Here is a 20190-nt window from a genome sequence, read left to right on the forward strand (position 1 = left end):
ATGGGAAAAACTGGGTTATCTTTTAGCTTTTTTCCCTGAAGTAAAAGACAATGCAATTCTTGTTTAATAAATGTTTTCATCTGGACCAAAATTTACTCCCTGGGCTTTTGCAGCAACATAAGAGAAAAAATATTACTTGGCTTTCCATGTACATGGCTGTCTTTTCCTTTAACATATCTGAGAACCTTTTGAAATGTAAATAGCATGTAGACTTTAATACTGAATCCTTACACATTAACTCTCTCTTGTGTTATTTGGTTTGAATTAAGATTTTTTTACTTAGATTATGCCATTATTCAGAAAAAATGTATGTATGGAAGATGAAAAATTTTGAGAAGTTTTTAAAATGAATTTAAGATTATTTTTTAACCTGTCTGCTTAATTAAAGAAGTAATAAGCACAGAACTCATGAAGTTACAGAGAGAAGTTTGGACATTTCCATGGATAGCATTAATATCAAAGAGTTCAAGAGTTCTGAAAGATTAAGGAAGAAAATAACTTAAGGCAGCTTTAAGGAAATTATGTGAAAAGTTCCAGACATAATCTGAAACAGCAATTACAGATAGCAATTGTTCTATTGTTTGACAGTGGAATAAGCTTCTTATTTTCTTATTCATTCATGCTGAATCATTATTAATGTGTTTATTTCCCTAGGATTTAAAGACCAATCTTCATTCCCAGGGAGAAAAGGTTGAAATGGGAGATTGTATAATAATAAGCAAACCACATGTCTGACAAACAGAAAAAGGAACCTAAACTTAGGTGAAATCTGAGAATAATACCATTTTAAAAATGCCCTTAGTGGTCATTTCCCAATTTTAGAATAATAAGGATGTTATTCCCTGCAATTGCTAAAGTAGGGAGACAGTTAAAGAGGGGGTAACATCTACTTTTAAAATCTTTTTTCACTGATGGTTAGTGGAAGGAAATAACACCTGATTTAGAGTTACTTGGTTGATAAAATTCTTGTAATAACTATACTTGACTTTTGAAACACTCCCAAATTATTTTTCATAACAATGCTTAAATAAAGATGTTAACAGACCAAAGAATAGACTTTTAACAGCTTCAGGTTCCTTGTCAGAGCTCAGTAATAACACGTTTCTGCAAGAAGGCTTTAGATTACAATTGTTCATTCTTAGCTTTCACCACATGCAATATCTAGCCTTCTAATATTGTTGTTAAAACTAAGTTGACATTAAATTCTTTGGACAATAAGACAGATGTAGTTTTTACTTGGGAGTTGGTAGAAGTGAATTTGGGATTTCTTTTTCATGTATGCTTAAGAAAGGAAAATAAAAACTACAGGTATATTGGTCAAAAGGTGGCTTTTATGATGTCATATACACCTGGATAATTTTCCAGGGGATCAGATGTAAACCACAACTACAACTCATAGTCATAAGAGGAAGATACAGTTCAGATGTTTGGACTTTTTTTTTCTCGGATGAGGAAAGATAAAATATTCTTGATATCAAAGCTCATGGTTTTTTTTCCTGCTGCTGAAAACAGAAATACTTTCATTAAAGTTGAAATTCTCTTACTGAAAATGAAAAAAAAAAATCACTCAGGAAATCACTTGCTAAGATTGGTGACTTATTTTTATGCAGTAAAGCAAAACAAGTTTTAATGTGTTAATAGGGCATAGTTGATAAAATTGTTTACTCATTGGACTCTTGCAAGACGTCAAATTTTTGCTCTGATTTTATTTTTTAAATATTCATTCATTTTTGTTAGTTCTCAAGCTAATACATTTTTCATTTCTGAATACTTAATGATTGCAAACTTGCATAGAGGATTTTTTTTTCCTTTCCTTTCCTTTCCTTTCCTTTCCTTTCCTTTCCTTTCCTTTCCTTTCCTTTCCTTTCCTTTCCTTTCCTTTCCTTTCCTTTCCTTTCCTTTCCTTTCCTTTCCTTTCCTTTCCTTTCCTTTCCTTTCCTTTCCTTTCCTTTCCTTTCCTTTCCTTTCCTTTCCTTTCCTTTCCTTTCCTTTCCTTTCCTTTCCTTTCCTTTCCTTTCCTTTCCTTTCCTTTCCTTTCCTTTCCTTTCCTTTCCTTTCCTTTCCTTTCCTTTCCTTTCCTTTCCTTTCCTTTCCTTTCCTTTCCTTTCCTTCCCTTCCCTTCCCTTCCCTTCCCTTCCCTTCCCTTCCCTTCCCTTCCCTTCCCTTCCCTTCCCTTCCCTTCCCTTCCCTTCCCTTCCCTTCAACCAGGACAGTCTTCTAATTAAACCCTTTTTCCAGTTATTTTCCTGGGTGATGAGGCTTTATATTCTGTGCACATATGTGTGAAAGTCTCAGTGCCAGCAACTGGAGGAGAGGCCGTGGGTCACAAGGGCCCGTAGGTCTGGGTACCAGCAACTGCATAGACCAGGCTGTGTATAAGTTTCCCCTGGGAACATGAGTCCTGTGTGTATGCATGTATGTATGAGCAATTCACTAGCAAAATTCAAGTCAGAGCAGTCAGAAAGTAACTGGCGAGTAGGATAGGTCTAGGAGCTAGCTTCCAGAGAGTGCTGGAAAGACCGGGGTTGTGAGACTGTCCTCGTTTCAGCTGGGATAGAGTTAATTTTCTTCCTAGTAGCTGGTACAGTGCTGTGTTTTGGATTTAGGATGAGAATAATGTTGATAACACACCGATGTTTTAGTTGTTGCTAGGTAGTGCTTACACTAGGCAAGGACTTTTCAGCTTCCCCTGCTCTACCGACTGAGCGGGCTGGAGGTGCACAAGAAGCTGGGAGGGGGCACAGCCAGGACAGCTGACCAAACTGGCCAAAGGGATATTCCATACCATGTGACGTCATGCTCAGTACATAAACTAGGGAAAGCTGGCCGGGGGTCTGCTGTTTGGGGGCTGGCTGGTCATCGGTTGGTTGGTGGTGAGCAATCCCTTGTTTTTCTTGGGTTTTATTTCTCTCTCTTTTTGTTATTTTCCTTTTCATTACTATTACCATTATTATTATTATTATTATTATTATTATTATTATTATTATTATTGTTTGTTTGTTTGTTTGTTTGTTTGTTTCAATTATTAAACTGTTCTTATCTCAACCCGTAAGTGTTCTCACTTTTACTCTTCCGATTCTCTCCCCCATCCCACTGCGGGGGCAGGGAGTGAGTGAGCAGCTGTGTGGTGCTTACCTGCTGGCTGGGGTTAAACCACGACAGAAAGTCAGCTACAGGGAAGACCACAGGTCTGGGCCAGCAACAGGAGAGATGTGGGGGGATGGAGGTGGTGTTGTTCATGGGGTGTGTGTGTGTGCAGTGGGTGTAGATTTGAGTACCAGAACTTGGGGGACTCATTTGTCCTGGTGTCAGCAACTAGGGAGACCATTGCCATTTCATTACAATTATATTCTTCTACCATGATAACCAACCTGTACTTTTTTAAAGATACTGTTTTTTCTCTACAGATCCTGGCCACTAGAATACTAGAAGGAAAAGAGTCAGAAACACTATAAATTCCTCCTATCACTAGTTTATTTTTTTTTAGCAGATAACACATAGTGAATGGAAAAATGTTTTATTTTAAAGCCAGGTGCTGTTCTCCAGTATGCTTGCATTTCCTCTTCATGTGAACATCCTCATCAGCCTTGCCAGGATAATGTTCCAAAGTACAAGGCAATAGAAGTGCCTGGATCAGGGCATAGTCTTTTCTTCCCATTCATGTCAGTCTTCCTTTTGAGATAATGTTCACAGAGGAGTTCCAGATTCAAGCTGAGAAGGAAAATCAGAAAGAAACTAGTGATTTGGGTTGTTAGATAACAGAGGATGGCCTTCAGTGTTGCTTCTTCCTCTATGGGTAAGAAATTCATACCCCAGTTTCTCCCTCTCTGGGTAAGCACCCTAACAGAACTTACTCATTTTGATAGTAAAACAGAGAACAATACTAGCTAGGTAGGTACCATCACACAGTACAGTTGAAGAGAGAACTCCTACAATTAACTTTAACTCAATTCAGTTGTCTTAGTATGGATGTCTGGTTTTATATGAGACACTAAGACATTTTCATGGAGCAATTGCATATAGCAAAGGTCACAGAAGAGAGCTGGACTGATAGTTGGAGGCCAGGCAAATGGCACTAGACATGTATGTTCAGTCAAATAAAATAAGCCCTTAGTAGATAATAAATTGAATCCCTCTGTGTTTATTATCTTGATTAAATCTCTGTTAACTATAACAGGAGTTTAGAGGTCTAATTTGCATGTAGATACCTTAATCTAGGAATCTTGATATCAGATTGAATCCTACCTGAGTAAGCTCTAACATAAACATTTACATGTGGGGTAGTTGTCTAGACTTATAATCAGTGAAGAGAAACAGGCACTCCTAGTTACCGATTCCTATCCTCCTCAAGCAGACATCTAAAATAGATCAGAAGTATTATCCCTCTAAAATGTACATTACTTTCTGGTGGGTATCAAAATAAAAGAGGGGTCAGGATGTTTCCTAAGCTTTGGGAATCCATTGCCAGTATAGATGCTTGGGGCACCTGAAATGCCTTCCTTCATGGCGGTGGCAGATATGGCCCTGAAAGATGAGATCAGCTGAAGTCATGATGGAAGCCAGGGGAAATATTGCGGAGAGTTAAAAATGACATTAAATATTTATGTTAAAGCAATTGAATCCTACCCAGAGAGGCTAGCTCAGATATAGATATCTGATTTTAAGTGAGCTGAGTCCCATTCCTTCTGTCCTGAATAATCAAGTTGTGTGTTGGGTTTTTCTTTTTTTTAATTTCCCTTGTTAAAGAACTATTCAATTTAGATATTGTCTCAATTAAGTATTTATTCTGGTCAAATAGACAACTGCTCTGGGGGAATTACTTCTGAGTTTTTTTCTTAGCTCATTATTTCAATCCTTATGGATAAAAATTTTTAAAAATTTATAGAGAACTAAAAAGTTGTTTAAAAATGTATTTTGTTTTCTCAATAATATCCTGAGGACACATCACAATTTCTGGAAGATTTCTATCCTGTAAGAAGAAAGAATTCTTTGTAGTTTTCTTTTTTTTTTTCCTTTTTACAAATGTCAGTATTGGTATCAATGTGAAGTATCTGAACTTCAGTACAGTAGAAGCAGAAGCAAAAAAATACCATTCATCCAAAGCTCTTGTTTGAGATAAGTGACATGGTCTGAATAAAAAACAAAAACATAAACAAAAACAACTGTATAAACTTATATTCTTTGAAAAAGACAAGTCCTAATATAATGATGTAAAGATTAGCTGCATTAGCTTGCCACAAGAGGTCAATGTATCCATGATTAAAGTATAAAATGTACATGCTTTCTGCAGAATCTTAAAACAATTATAGCTATGTTTATAGGTAGTTCAGCAAAAGCTCTACCAAAGGTATGACTAAAATAATAATGTGAAAATGAACCTTCATCAAAGCAATGTATGTGGGCCTAATGGCTTAGTGCAAAACTGAGTGAGAAAACCTGTGTTAATCTTGACATCAGTTTGGAAAGATATATAGCGCGAATTCCTCAATCTATCACTGAGCTATAGTTACAGCATCTTCATTGAACTATAGCATCTTCACTAAAGACTTGTCCTGGAAACATCAGCACCTTACTTGGAAGGAAAGATACACCATGATATCACTGTGGACTGATTTGGCTGATAGCCTGCGCCAACACCTGGATATAAGCTCACGCAGTCATAGAGACTGGGGGCATATTGTCACACATCTGTCCAACACTTATAGAAGCAGAGGTCTTGAGGAGTCAGTGCCAAGTCCTGCCCAGATCCTGACACGGGCACTGGGAGAGAGTGGATGTTGTTTTTCTCCACGCTGGGCTGTGCTGACTTACTGGTGTGGTTACTGGGGCAGGTCTCAACTAACTGGAATGTGTTATGCATGTGTGAATATGTGTGTGTGTGTGCGCGCGTGTGTGTGTATGACAGTGCATGTGCAAAACTTTTCTGTCACAGAACATCTCCCACTTGTCCTACTTCATAAATCAAGCTTAACAGTGTCACGTTGTTTGATATTCCTTCCCCCACAGTGACAAAGAGTAAACAAGACTGTTTCTGAACATCTTAACGTTATCTTGTACAAAGAAGAGTATGCAATCTGCAATTTCAGCAAAACTAAAATTACAAAAGAAAAAATTAAATTTATTTCTTAGAGATAACGATATTACTTTGTGCTAACTCAGTAAGCAAAATGAGAGAAAATTAAAGAAATTAAAGTACCTTTTGTTTTTTTCCCTTACCTGAGAAAGAAAAGGACACTTAAAAATATTAAATATCAGACATGCAGAGTCCCATATAAGAAAAGGCAAATATGAAACCTAAGAGAAGAAAGAAGATGACCTCATAGACACAAAGATGCTCTTAATTGATTATTGTATAGGCAAATTACTCTGTGAATAGTGGGACTGGTAAAACCTGAATAACGGCAGCGATAAAACCTGATTTCTTATGGAACCTTTGCCACATACTTCTTATTTCTTTCTTCCATATTGAGTGTCCCTTCCCTTTTGTTATGAAATATTTCTTTTTTCCTCATATATCTTTTATCTATTCCTATGACCAAACAGCACCACATGCTGCGGCTTGTTCATTTTTTGCAGAAAAATATTAGCTTTTTTTCAGTGACATTCTTTTGTAACTGTTTCATATTGGCCACTGATTTTATGAAATCTTTTGCCTTTGCAAATTCTACTACTTTAGCTGTAACTGACCAAGGGATTGAAGAGTTATTTAGGAGGCATAATAGGCAAACAGAGTGATTACATCTGATTTGTAATTCATTGAAATTAAACAGATTATGGGGCCTTGCACATAGCAATCCATTTGTTCGTCATAAGAAGTTCATCCTATCATTGCTTCAGACTGTTACCCCATGTTGCCAATGAGGGCCAGCAAACTTTAAGACATGTGATTTTCATCTGTAGTGTTAAAGTATTTCAAAATATTATCTTGCTTTTCTTATTCATGATTGGCTTGCTTTTCTCTTTGCTTTCTTTGCACATAAACTCAATAATATATTTTGCTGGCCTACTAATTTCCTTAGATTTCTGAATCCCAGGTCATGTATGCAAATTAGCACAGCTGCACAATGAAGAAGATATATTATAAGGATTATTAGTATTTACATTTCAAGGGGTAAACTGTTCTCTTATTGATATCTGAAAGAAATTTTGTCATGTTATGCACATGAATATTTCACATTTGCTCAAGTTTTCCTTATATAACAGGCTTCAAGAATAGCTCTTACGTAGAGGGATAGAGTATTAAAATGACTAGTTATTGAAGTTTTGTAATATCTTTTCTAACTTTTTTTATTTTAATGTATTTTTGCAAATTTAATTATACCTTGCATTTACATATGTGATATTCCACTCATATTGCATATGCCAAATATGTAATTAACTATAAAGAGGTATCCTGGGCTGTAGAAATCAACATTATTCATATCAATATCTGTATCTTGGGCAAATTAGTCAAAACCAATCTGGGAAAATATGGAATGGTACTTAGTGCATATACATAACAACCAGAAAATAATCATTAGATCTTTGACATTTAGAGTGAAAGCAGACAGACTCTTGACTTCCAAGGTCCAAAGAAAAGGGGAAGTCATACGACATCACTTTGTCCCATAAACCATGATAGCGCAAGGATTTTTACATTGAGGGATTTTTAACAGAACTCTATCATCTGTAATGGTTATCTTTTTACTAATTTTATTCTTAAACTGCTTAAGTGGTAAAGTATTATGGATTAAAGGTGCAGTCTTAAATATGAACAGTTTGTGAAGGATTCAACCACTAAAATGTCCTCAGTAGAGTACTGTACTTTTCAATGTCTGTAATTAAACATTCACATGTACAAAGTTGCAGTAGGTCAAAATCGGGGGGGTAGTTTCATAATTACTCTTCTTCTACACATACATATACTAATTCATCAAGGACGCCTCTAGGAAGGTACCTTACTACTTTTCTGATAATCTGGATTGCTCAGTGAATCCTACTTGAGCTTCTTTGGAAGTCCATATGACTGCTAATGATAACCACAGGCAGTGAAACAACCTTCATCTGGAAGCATTAATCTCTCATGCTTTGCAGCACATTTGACCTACTGTCTTTACTAATGTTTCAAGGGTGGTACCATCATTAACTAGATCTATAATAATTTTTAACTGTAATGGTGCTGAGAATCAATAGAAAAATCTGATATCATAGTTGTATGTGGTTTTGAGACTATAACATAATTGCAACATTGGTGAACACACAGATGCGGAGGTTTTTGAGGGCTGGAATCATCCCATCCAATTCTATTTTTCTGGAATTTAGCTGTGGCATTTCAGTTAGTCACAGTTAGTTAACAGAGTCAGGGGAATGAAAGAAGCTGGAAGAATAACTTACCTTGTGGTGTGACTGTTGCCACTGATTATAAAAAGAGCCTATATGATTAGTTTATGTGAGATATTCAACCTCTATATAGCTGAAGTTAAGAGAGATTAATTCCATCTTCACTCTTGACAAGACGTAAGGTGAGCTAAATTGCTGTGAAATAGGCCACTTGTCTTCTTACATCAGCATGGCAAGAAAGAATCTTAGTCACATTTTGTGCAATGTGCTTAAACAAGACACCTTTTTTCTCACTTTTTCCACCACTCCTCCTAACAAGCTTGATACATTCTTAGTATATAAGAAATTATTACCTTTTTTTATAATTTCAAAAGATATACAATACTGCTGATTTAATTTTACATACTTATTGTTTTCCTGATTGTCCTGGTTTCGGCAGGGATAGAGTTAATTTCCTTCCTAGTAGCTGGTACAGTGTTTTGGATTTAGGATGAGAACAAAGTTGATAACGCACGGATATTTTAGTTGTTGCTAGGTAATGCTTACACTAGGCAAGGACTTTTCAGCTTCCCATGCTCTACCGACTGAGAAGGCTGGAGGTGCACAAGAAGCTGGGAGGGGGCACAGCCAAACTGGCCAAAGGGACATTCCATACCATGTGACGTCATGCTCAGTACATAAACTGGGGAAAGCTGGCCGGGGGGGCCGCTGCTCGGGGACTGGCTGGGTATCGGTCAGCGGGTGGTGAGCAATTGTACTGTGCATCACTTGTTTTGTGTATTATTATTATTATCATAATATTATTATCATTTTATTTCAATTATTAAACTGTTTTTATCTCAACCCACGAGTTTTTCTAACTTGTGCTCTTCCAATTCTCTCCCCCATCCCACCGGGTGGGGGGGAGTGAGCGAGCAGCTGCGTGGTGCTTAGTTGCTGACTGAAATTAAACCACGACAGTCCTTTTTGGCGCCCAACGTGGGGCACGAAGGGTTTGAGATAATAACAGATTAACCGGAGTGTATTAAGGAACTTATATCTGTTAGTAGTTGTGGGTCACAATGTTGGTTTCTCTGTTCTCGATATTGATTTGTATAATCTGCATCGCGCTCTTTTTCCTGCTGTACATGTTAAAGACTGGTGTTGGGTTTTGCAGTTTGCTGTGGTGTGCAGTGAATAGTAATGTCTTGCTTGTGAGGTTTGTTTTTAGAACATTGACCTTGACCTTAGTGTGGTATGTAAACTTCGCAATGAAGCCGTTACTGTACCACGGAGACCATTTCGTGGAGACAACTAGCAATTGCAGTGACTTTTCTGAGAGTTTTTTTACGGAGGAAATACAGAATGGCAGTGTCACTACCTTCTTCTATGATGTTTCCTCCTTCATTACAGTAATTTTTCAGTATTTTGAACAGCCTTGGGCAGTTAAGATACTTCTATTAATGCTTCTTGGGAATATTGTTTTGGTTTTGTCTAAAGTTGGTAAGCAATTTGAGAATATCATCCAGAGATCTGCCCCAAGGCTGGATAGTTATGACTGGCAGGGTGTGTGGGACAAGACGGGCAAATACCTAGGCCAATGGGCACCCCCAGTGTTTTGGAACTTCACCCCTGAGCAAGTGCAGAATCCTGAAAAGTTAGTAGAATATTTGGACAAAGTATGCTGTCACCCTGGCAATTCCACAGACATGCAGATCATTGCAACGTGCTGGGGCCTGGCCCATGCCTACCGAGCCCTGTTCAACACCATTCAGTGCCCTCAAAGGGAAGAGAAGGTCTCTGGCTCTGATAGTAAAACGACACGCACTGCGGCCACTCAGACCCGGGCAACGCGCCCTGTGGCCACTCCGACCCCAGCGACAGGCCGTGCAGCCACTCAGACCCCGGCAACAGGCCCTGCAGCCACTCAGACCCGGGCAACACGCACCACGGCCACTCCAACCCCAGCGACAGGCTCTGCAGCCACTCAGACCCCGGCAACAGACCCTGTGGCCACTCCAATCCCGGAGACAGGCCCTGTGTCCACTCAGACCCCAGCGACAGGCCCTGCGGCCACACAGACCCCGGTAACATGCACTGTAGTCACTCCAACCCTGGCAACAGGCCCTGCGGCCACTCAGACTCCAGTGACATGCACTTGCACTGCGGCCACTCCAACCCCGGCGACAGGCCCTGTGGCTGAACCAAAGAACCAGCCTGTGCTGGTATCAGTCACCCCTGTACACAAGAAGAAATTTTGGAAGTAGAAGTCGGCTCGTTTAGTAAGGGAAGAAGAAGCTTCTTCTAAAAGGGAACCGGAGGAAGAAGTGTACGAATACCCTGGAGAAGGGCCATCACGAGAACGGGAGGAGGAGAGCCAGCCGCTGATCGGGGAGGAGGAAAAGGAAGAATTCATAAATGAGGCAGTGACCACTTGATCTCTATCCCTGAGTGAGCTGCGAGATATACGAAAAGATTTCAGCCATCGTCCAGGTGAGCATATTGTCACCTGGCTGCTCCGATGCTGCGATAATGGGGCCCTGAGCAACGACAAGCTTTTGAACAAATTAAACGGGAGATAGTTCATGCAGTAGCCCTGGGGCCAGTCTGGGCAGGGCAAGAGGTAAAAAATGTGCTCTATACCGCAGCTGGGGAGAATGGCCCTACCTGGAGCCTCTGGCAGAAAGCACCAGGGGAGACTCGAGGTCGACCCCTAGGGTTTTGGAGTCGGGGATACAGAGGATCCGAGGCCCGCTATACTCCAACTGAAAAAGAGATATTAGCAGCATATGAAGGGGTTCGAGCTGCTTCAGAAGTGATCGGCACTGAAGCACAGCTCCTCCTGGCACCCCAACTGCCGGTGCTAGGCTGGATGTTCAGAGGGAGGGTCCCCTGTACACATCATGCAACTGATGCTACATGGAGTAAGTGGGTCGCACTGATCACACAACGGGCTCAAATAGGAAACCCCAGTCGCCCAGGAATCCTGGAAGTGATCATGGATTGGCCAGAGGGCAAAGATTTTGGAATATCACCAGAGGAGGAGGTAACGCGTGCTGAAGAGGCCCCAATGTATAATGAACTACCAGAAAATGAGAAGCAATATGCCCTGTTCACTGATGGGTCCTGTCGTCTTGTGGGAAAGCATCGGAGGTAGAGGGCTGCTGTGTGGAGTCCTATGCAACAAGTTGTAGAAACTGCTGAAGGAGAAGGTGAATCGAGCCAATTTGCAGAAGTCAAGGCCATCCAGCTGGCTTTAGACATTGCTGACCAAGAAGAGTGGCCAGTGCTCTGTCTCTATACTGACTCATGGATGGTGGCAAATGCCCCGTGGGGGTGGTTGCAGCAATGGGAGCAGAGCAACTGGCAGCGCAGAGGCAAACCCATCTGGGCTGCCACATTGTGGCAAGATATTGCTGCCCGGGTAGAGAACCTGGTTGTAAAAGTCCGTCACGTAGATGCTCACGTACCCAAGAGTCGGGCCACTGAAGAACATCAAAACAACCAGCAGGTGGATCAGGCTGCTAAGATTGAAGTGGCTCAGGTGGATCTGGACTGGCAACATCAGGGTGAATTATTTCTAGCTTGGTGGGCCCATGACACCTCAGGCCACCAAGGAAGAGATGCAACATACAGATGGGTGTGGAGGAGTGGCTGATACAGCAGGGGCACGATCTAGGATCCGTGAGCAAACCATGTTTTTAACAGTAGCAGGGATATGCTGACAAAGACGGCTGGTGACCTTGACCATCCTTCCCTGGGCAGAAGAAGGAGCCTCGCCACGTGATGAACAACAAAAGCGGAACAACACCCGGGATAAGGAGGAGGCAGAGATCAGCGAGACCAGCCGGCAGCTACCAATGAGAAGGGTGTTGTGAACGCGTGGACAGCTGTGATTAACAAATTATAGGTTGTTATGAAGCGTGTGTCCGAAGGTGTTGTGAGTGCGTGTATAGCCGTAATTAACCAATCATAAGTTGTTAGGAACCGCAATTAGCCAATCATAAGTTGTTAGGAAGCGCGTGTTCATAGTAGATAACTATATAAGCCCTGTTATAAGTGTAAATAAAGGAGGATGACCATACTCATACTGAGATCCATCATTACTCCGGATTCGCACTCCCGCTCCGCTGTCAAAACTGGGAAACTCCGACAGATGGGCTCGTGATCGAGGGGTGGACTTGACCATGGACACTATAGCCCAGGTTATCCATGAATGTGAAACATGCGCTGCAAACAAGCAAGCCAAGCGGTTAAAGCCACTCTGGTACAGAGGACGATGGCTGAAATATAAATCTGGGGAGGCCTGGCAGATCGATTATATCACACTCCCACAAACCCGCCAAGGCAAGCGCCACGTGCTTACAATGGTGGAGGCAACCACCGGATGGCTGGAAACAGATCCCGTGCCCCATGCCACTGCCCGGAACACTATCCTGGGCCTTGAAAAGCAAGTCCTATGGCGACAGGGCACCCCAGAAAGAATGGAGTCAGACAATGGGACTCATTTCTGAAACAACCTCATAGACACCTGGGCCAAAGGGCACGGCATTGAGTGGGTGTATCACATCCCCTACCATGCACCAGCCTCTGGGAAAATTGAACGATACAATGGACTGTTAAAGACTATGCTGAGAGCAATGGGTGGCGGGATGTTCAAACATTGGGATACGCATTTAGCAAAGGCCACCTGGTTAGTCAACACTTGGGGATCTGCCAATCGAGCAGGCCCTGCCCAGTCAGAACTTTTACGTACTGTAGATGGGAATAAAGCCCCTGTAGTGCACATTAAAAATATGCTGTGGAAGACAGTCTGGGTTATTCCTGCCTCGGGCAGAGGCAAACCCATCCGTGGGATTGCTTTTGCTCAAGGACCTGGGTGCACTTGGTGGATTATGCGGAAGGATGGGGAAGTCCGATGTGTACCTCAAGGGGATTTGATTTTGGGTGAGAATAGCCAATGATCTGAATTATGTGATGTTAAGTACTAATTATAGTTATAATAGTTATACTAATAATACACAGATATACTAATCATACTAATAATTTTATATGCCATACTAATGTTATTACAATAAGAATCACCCAGACTAATGAGGAATAACTTCAGTGAAACCAAGCAAAGCACAGTGATGATGGTACCAGAACTGACTTCCACATGAAACAATCCAACACGACATACCATCTCCATCTTTCCTGCCCTGGAAGATTATTATGACAGATAGAGCCCAAAGTCATGGAGTAAATGAACTCACCGAACATTTTAGAGGGATGGCCCACAGATGAAGGGAATGATATCTGTGTGTGTGTGTGTGTGTGTGTATATATATATATATATATATAAAAAAAAAAAAAGGGGTGGTGATTAATGAAAAAGTACTGGAAAATATGAGACTTGAGCATGACATAGATGGTATAGAATAAGGGGTGGATATTGTCCTGGTTTCGGCAGGGATAGAGTTAATTTCCTTCCTAGTAGCTGGTACAGTGTTTTGGATTTAGGATGAGAACAAAGTTGATAACGCACCCATGTTTTAGTTGTTGCTAGGTAATGCTTACACTAGGCAAGGACTTTTCAGCTTCCCATGCTCTACCGACTGAGAAGGCTGGAGGTGCACAAGAAGCTGGGAGGGGGCACAGCCAAACTGGCCAAAGGGACATTCCATACCATGTGACATCATGCTGAGTACATAAACTGGGGAAAGCTGCCCAGGGGGGGCCGCTGCTTGGGGACTGGCTGGGCATCGGTCGGCGGGTGGTGAGCAATTGTACTGTGCATCACTTGTGTATTATTATTATTATCATATTATTATTATCATTTTATTTCAATTATTAAACTGTTTTTTATCTCAACCCACAAGTTTTTCTAACTTGTGCTCTTCCAATTCTCTCCCCCATCCCACCAGGTGGGCGGGAGTGAGCGAGCGGCTGCGTGGTACTTAGTTGCTGACTGAAATTAAACCTCGACACTGATGAACAGAAGGTTCACTGTCCTCTCATCATTACTGAAAAATACAGACATTTAACCTTAATATTAATTATTTTGTTTCTTACAAAGAACATAGTAGTAGATGAGAATTATTAAATTTACAAGCGCAGCTTTCTGCTTAAGAAATCAGCTATGTATTGAAGAAATTTGCAATTATCATTATTACTTTTACTTTTGGAAAGATAATGGAATACATTCCAACCACTTTTGCAATCAGTTGTAGTCAAAGGTTCTGTATAGGTTGACACTTTTTTTTTTAAGATTATGGAAATTCAGATTGATTGGAATTTATATTGGCTATATCTTAACCCACTGCAGATAGGCTAGTTACAGCATACTAGAATTAAAAAAAAAAAAGTTCTAAAAGGAGGCATATTATCTCATACAGTCTGTAACAGACTGTATATTTTGTTTGTTGTTATGTTAAAGAGAAGTCATATGGGCTGGATGAGAGGCACAGTGTGTGCTGGAAGCCTATAGTTTGTGGAGAGGGAAAGACAGAGAAAGGCTGTGGAGAAGACCAGGGTGCCAGCATGTCATGGTCCAGTATACTCTGACCAGATTCTTTCAGATGTTCCACATGTGGAGTGTTTAATACATAATACAAAATTTACTTATTTGAAGCTCTTTGAAGTTACATGAGATTTTGATTTATCAGAGAAATGTAGCAATGCTACAAGCTATACTTAGGAGAGTGCAGCCATGGCCATGTATAATTGAATCACAATACAAACTTGATACTCACTGCCTATCTATATAATATGGACGTTGTCACAGCACTGGGTATCGCCATTTGCCAGGAAGGAAGTCATGGGTTCAAACCAGCTTGAGACCATTGCTCCCCGCAAAGTTCCTTTTGTCGGTTGTTCAGTTCTCATACTCTATGTTGGGATTACTCACATATATACTGCCCCCTCACATGTGGGTTGAGCTGACTCAGGAAGATATTTTCACTTTTTTGATTAACTCAGAGAAAAGCGGTTACACAGTTGCTTGATTCGCTCAGCTAATATAATTGGTTGATTTCCTCAACTGATCTAGCCAACTGATCTACTCAATTCCTATAGCTGTTTAGGTAGACCAAAGGCCACCCTCCAGTCCCCTTTGTGTTGAGATAAATTCAGCTTTCTCTGCAGCAGCTGTGGTCAGGTGCTCACTACATCCTTTCCTGAGCCTCATATATGCACATTGTCCTTGCCCATCTCCTCAGGGCCCTCTTCCACTACTCATTGATTGGTCCCACAACATCAAGCAGCCAGGACTGAGAGCACTCCCAAATAAACATCAGGGACCACATGGGACCACACAGAGTTTACTGAAAAGCAGAAAACTGCTGAACTGCCTGGCAGCAACAACCTGTTTGTAAGGACAGTGGGAGATTTGTTTATAAATACATCTTAGTTCCACACAGTTTTATCCATATTTTTTGAATTTTGGTTATTTAAAAAGTGAAATAGATTTGTTTATATTCTAATAGACACCTCCCATCTGCACACCACCACCAGGTTTAAAAGCCTTTAGTCTTTGAGGAGATGAACATAAAGAAACTATTTAATCTGATCCTATGAAAATTCTGATTTATTATGATCTCTAGAGAAATCTGTGCTTGACAGGAATATAGGATGTACTGTACTTTCAGTGTTTAGTAAGGTTTGGTTAACTATGTGAAATTAATTGGAATTTGTATCAGTTTCTTCCCATCCATCTAAAACTGCAAATTTTCATTCAAAATGTAGATATATCCTTTCCCCACCAGCCCATTTGAATGCATATATATAGTCATATACATATATATATTAATATACATAAGGTAGCATGTATAATCAATAACTATTTTCACTTTCGTAAATAGAGGAGTTGATGAATAATCAATTTAAAATAGTTAAAACATGACATAACATCCTATTTTCATAACACAGCAAAATGAAATGGCATAGTACTTATACATGATATAACCTGGTAATGTCTTGGCTTTCCTTATAAAATTACTATGAAGCTTTTTATTTGCTTTTGCAGTTCAAGTATTAGAATTGCAATATGATCTGAAAATACTTTCTTTAGTCTAGCATTTGATTTCTTTATTCAATAGCTTCAGGAACAATCCAAGAACATTTTATTGATAAACACTTTATGAACATCTGGCCCATTAGTTCCTTCTCTTTTTGTTATAGATAAGTCAGGAAAAAAATCCTTACCTGAGTAAAAGCAAATGAAAATCACCAATAACCTGGTTATATGTAATCCTAATTATATTGGGATATGAAGCTGCTAGTAATACAGGCTCAGAATTTTTCATAATATCAGCATTTTTTTCTATCTGACATCTTTTTACTGTTCCCTTTACTGTCTGTTTCCAAACACAGCTGGTTAAACTGCCTCATTATTAAACTAGAATTTCTAAATAGGAATATAGGAAGTTACGGTTAAGATTCTAGTAAATTTGTATTGATGGGATAAATTTACATTGATAAAACTACTTACATTTTATAAAGAAAGACTAAAATGTAAAATCAAATGAAATAAAATGTTAATTCTGGACTGTACAGAAAAAAAACCCACCCCAAACTATTATACCCCTTTGCTTGTGATAATGAACCAAATGCCATAGAAAACCTTTGTTTAGCTGACAGAACTTTTTCAGCACAAATTTTAAAGAAAAGTTTTGAACCAATTCTAATTCTAAGACATCATACAAAATTCTAGTGAATTTTTAACAAGATATAACCTAAACCAAGGGAACTATTTATAGCTGTGATTCCCTTCCCCCTAACAAAACTGTGGTTCACATAATCATACAGGCATACCTAAGTTATTTGGATTTATTCATTTGTCATGTAAAGGAGTTTTCTTAGGTCTCACTTGTAATAATAAAAGCTAGCTATCAATACCACAGTATGATTGTGCTATCTTTATTATCTCAGTGAGTGGCTACAATGTTTTCTCACATCTATTATTCTGGATTATTTTTATCACTGAAACTTTAAAACTAAAGATATTTGTAAACGTATTCATTAAGTTTCCCTCTTATTTAGATTTTTAGTCAATGTAATTTGAGATATAACAGATTTTCTGCCCATAAATGCTGGTAATTCAGCTTTGGGGCATAAGAAGCAAGATCAAAATAAAACATCTGGGTATCTGGAAAGCCATTAGGCAAAGTTTAGGTTCCTGAATGTAAGAGAAGTGGCATATGAAACCTTAGTACCTACAGATATTTATATTTCTTATTTACCTTTTCTTTGCTCTTTTTTTTATTCAGGTTTTTTGTTTGCTTTTTTAATGTCAGAAAAGTATATTAGCTGCCTGAAGTTCATTAGTCTCTTTTGTATACCACCACTTGTAGACCACCATTTTAGGTGCTAAGGTGGCCATTTCATATCTGTGTCCATTTGGATTTAATAAATGAGGAAGACCCACATATAAGTCTGTTATGGTTTATCACTGATGAAGCTAGAGACAGAAATTCCATACAAGCCTTATTTCTCTGGATGAGTTCTTTGAAGTAAAAAGCTACCAACATTTTGTACCTTTAATCATATTTTTAATATCTCATATTTGTAGCAAGTTTCTTCTACATCCAGCTGCGGGGCATGTGGGAATAGATCATCATAATTGTCAAATGACATAGAAAAGGACCATTTATTACTGTTGGTTTGGGGCTTTTTTTTTGAGGAGGAGAACTTTTGAGAGTATTTATTCAGCAAGCTGATGGCATCAGTTGTATTTCCACACTTAACAGAGAAAACCATAAATAAGTTACATCACTGCTCACAAAGGTAAATCAACCCATTAATCAAAGTGAAGTTTTTAACAAGCAGCCACTGCATGCCAAACTGATAATCTCTAAACAAACACACACACACATTTTCAGAACATCTTTGAAGAGTTTTGATTTATTATGTTGAAAACCAAGTAAAAATATTTTGATTTCCTTGGTTAGTATTCCATTGCACAGTAAATTTCTCTACCACTGACAATATTTCCTGTTTTTGCTGAAATCAAATATCCTCCAAATACTTTCTGTTTTGTTTAGTACAAAAAGATATTAAATCAAGCCCTAAGATTTCTGGAGCTTATAGTGCACAGAACTACATAGTTATAAAGACCACCAAAACAAGCCACTTTTTAAAATCTGCAGTCTTAATGAGGACCCTGGTGGAACCAGTGATCTTTCAGGGTTTTAGAACATCTATGATGACTCAAATTAGAGTGCTATAGGTGCATTTTAAGTTGACTAAAAAAAAAAAATTGAAAAGCAAGTTTTTCCTAACTGTCATCTGCAAAACTGTTGATAAGAAACAACGAGAATACTGATTTTACAAAGTCAATTTACGAAGCTGAGTGACTTCCTTTATCTCCTAGATGCTGAGGTTGTCAGGAACACAAAGGTACTAGTATATGAACTCTGTCGAAGTTAAGTCTATAAACAATTCCAGCAAAACTTGCCAAACTGTCAGGCTGCTTCTACATTTTTTGTACTTTTTTTCAGGCAAGACATAAACAAAACCCCTGCTGATATTAAATGACAAAAAGTGCTCTAGCTAATAGCAACTTTATGGAGCTCCTCAAAAGCCAAAAAGGGAAAAGATGACTGTTATTAGAAAATTTTTCATGGATACTCAAAATATAAAATTCATGAAGAGTGGACATAAGTTATAGTGGCCCTTAGGCCTAAGGAAGACAGTGAACTGGCCAGTATACTTGCTTAGAGATTTTTGCAAGAATTTAGAACAGCATCTTTTAAGAATGTTTTAAAGCAAGTATTCCAATTGGGAAAAAAAATTAGATACCTTTTTATATCTTCTCACAGCTCCTGTAAAGAGGTTCTAGTATTGACTATGTATGTAGAAACTAACAAGCAGAAGTCAGTGAGGAATTTTATTTACTGAAGTTTTATCCAAGCATAAACTGTCTGGTGGAAAAGCGTTTTGCTTGACATCTCAAACAATGTGAATTTTCCCTTGCTTTGACAGTATAATTCTCAGTAATAGTGAAGCTGGAGTAGGTGTCTTGGCAACAAAACCAACTCTTTGACAAACTCAGTGATGGTTTCCCTGAAGGCTTTGTTCGTGTGACAGTACTTTTCAGTATTTAAAGTATCAGTATCTTGTTCATTGTCTGTGATACATGTTTATATCTGACATCTAGTTTGAAAAAAACAGCAGGCAGAGAGACAGCTCACAGTAAATTCATGTGCTATGAGATTTAAATATATATTAATTTATTAAGCACCATCAGACCACACCAGAGAGAACTCTTGAGTATTCCCAGGATTTGAACAACACCCCTGTAAGACACAAGTCTAAGTAAAGCTAGCTAGTACTAGATGAAAAAAGCAGTCTTGAATTCATAAGTTTACAAGCAGCATGCACGTTCTGTTTGCATTGCATTTTTGCTTATTTTGGTTGTTGTAACAGCTACCAAACTAGAATAATAAAAACTAGAAGTATTTTTAACTTGAACACTATTGCAGATCTGGCTTCCAGTATTGTTAATCATTCTATCAGTAAATATTGTACAAACAGCTGCAGTTACAGAAATTCTGTAAAATTACCAGTATCAAAGGTCAACTTTATAGTGACTTAGAATCAGGATGCAACCAGGAAACCCTTTCATGTATTGGCCTCAAATCTTTTCTCAAGGTACAAAGAGCAAGCATGTGTTAGCATGTTATGTGTCATTCAACAGTGTGAAATATGGACAGCCTTTGATACTCCAAATAAAAAAAAAATGTTGTTGACTTTAGAGAAACCATTCCAAGACTTATTTTATTTTGGCAGCACTGGACCAAGATCAAATGCTGAACCACTCAGTGAAGGAAGGAGGAAATACTCATTCTAAATTGAAATATGATGAATCTCAGTAACATGAACATAGGAAACTGCAACTTCTGCAATCATAAC

The sequence above is a fragment of the Aptenodytes patagonicus genome, chromosome 1, assembly GCF_965638725.1.
Source record: "Aptenodytes patagonicus chromosome 1, bAptPat1.pri.cur, whole genome shotgun sequence".
Classification (NCBI taxonomy): domain Eukaryota; kingdom Metazoa; phylum Chordata; class Aves; order Sphenisciformes; family Spheniscidae; genus Aptenodytes; species Aptenodytes patagonicus.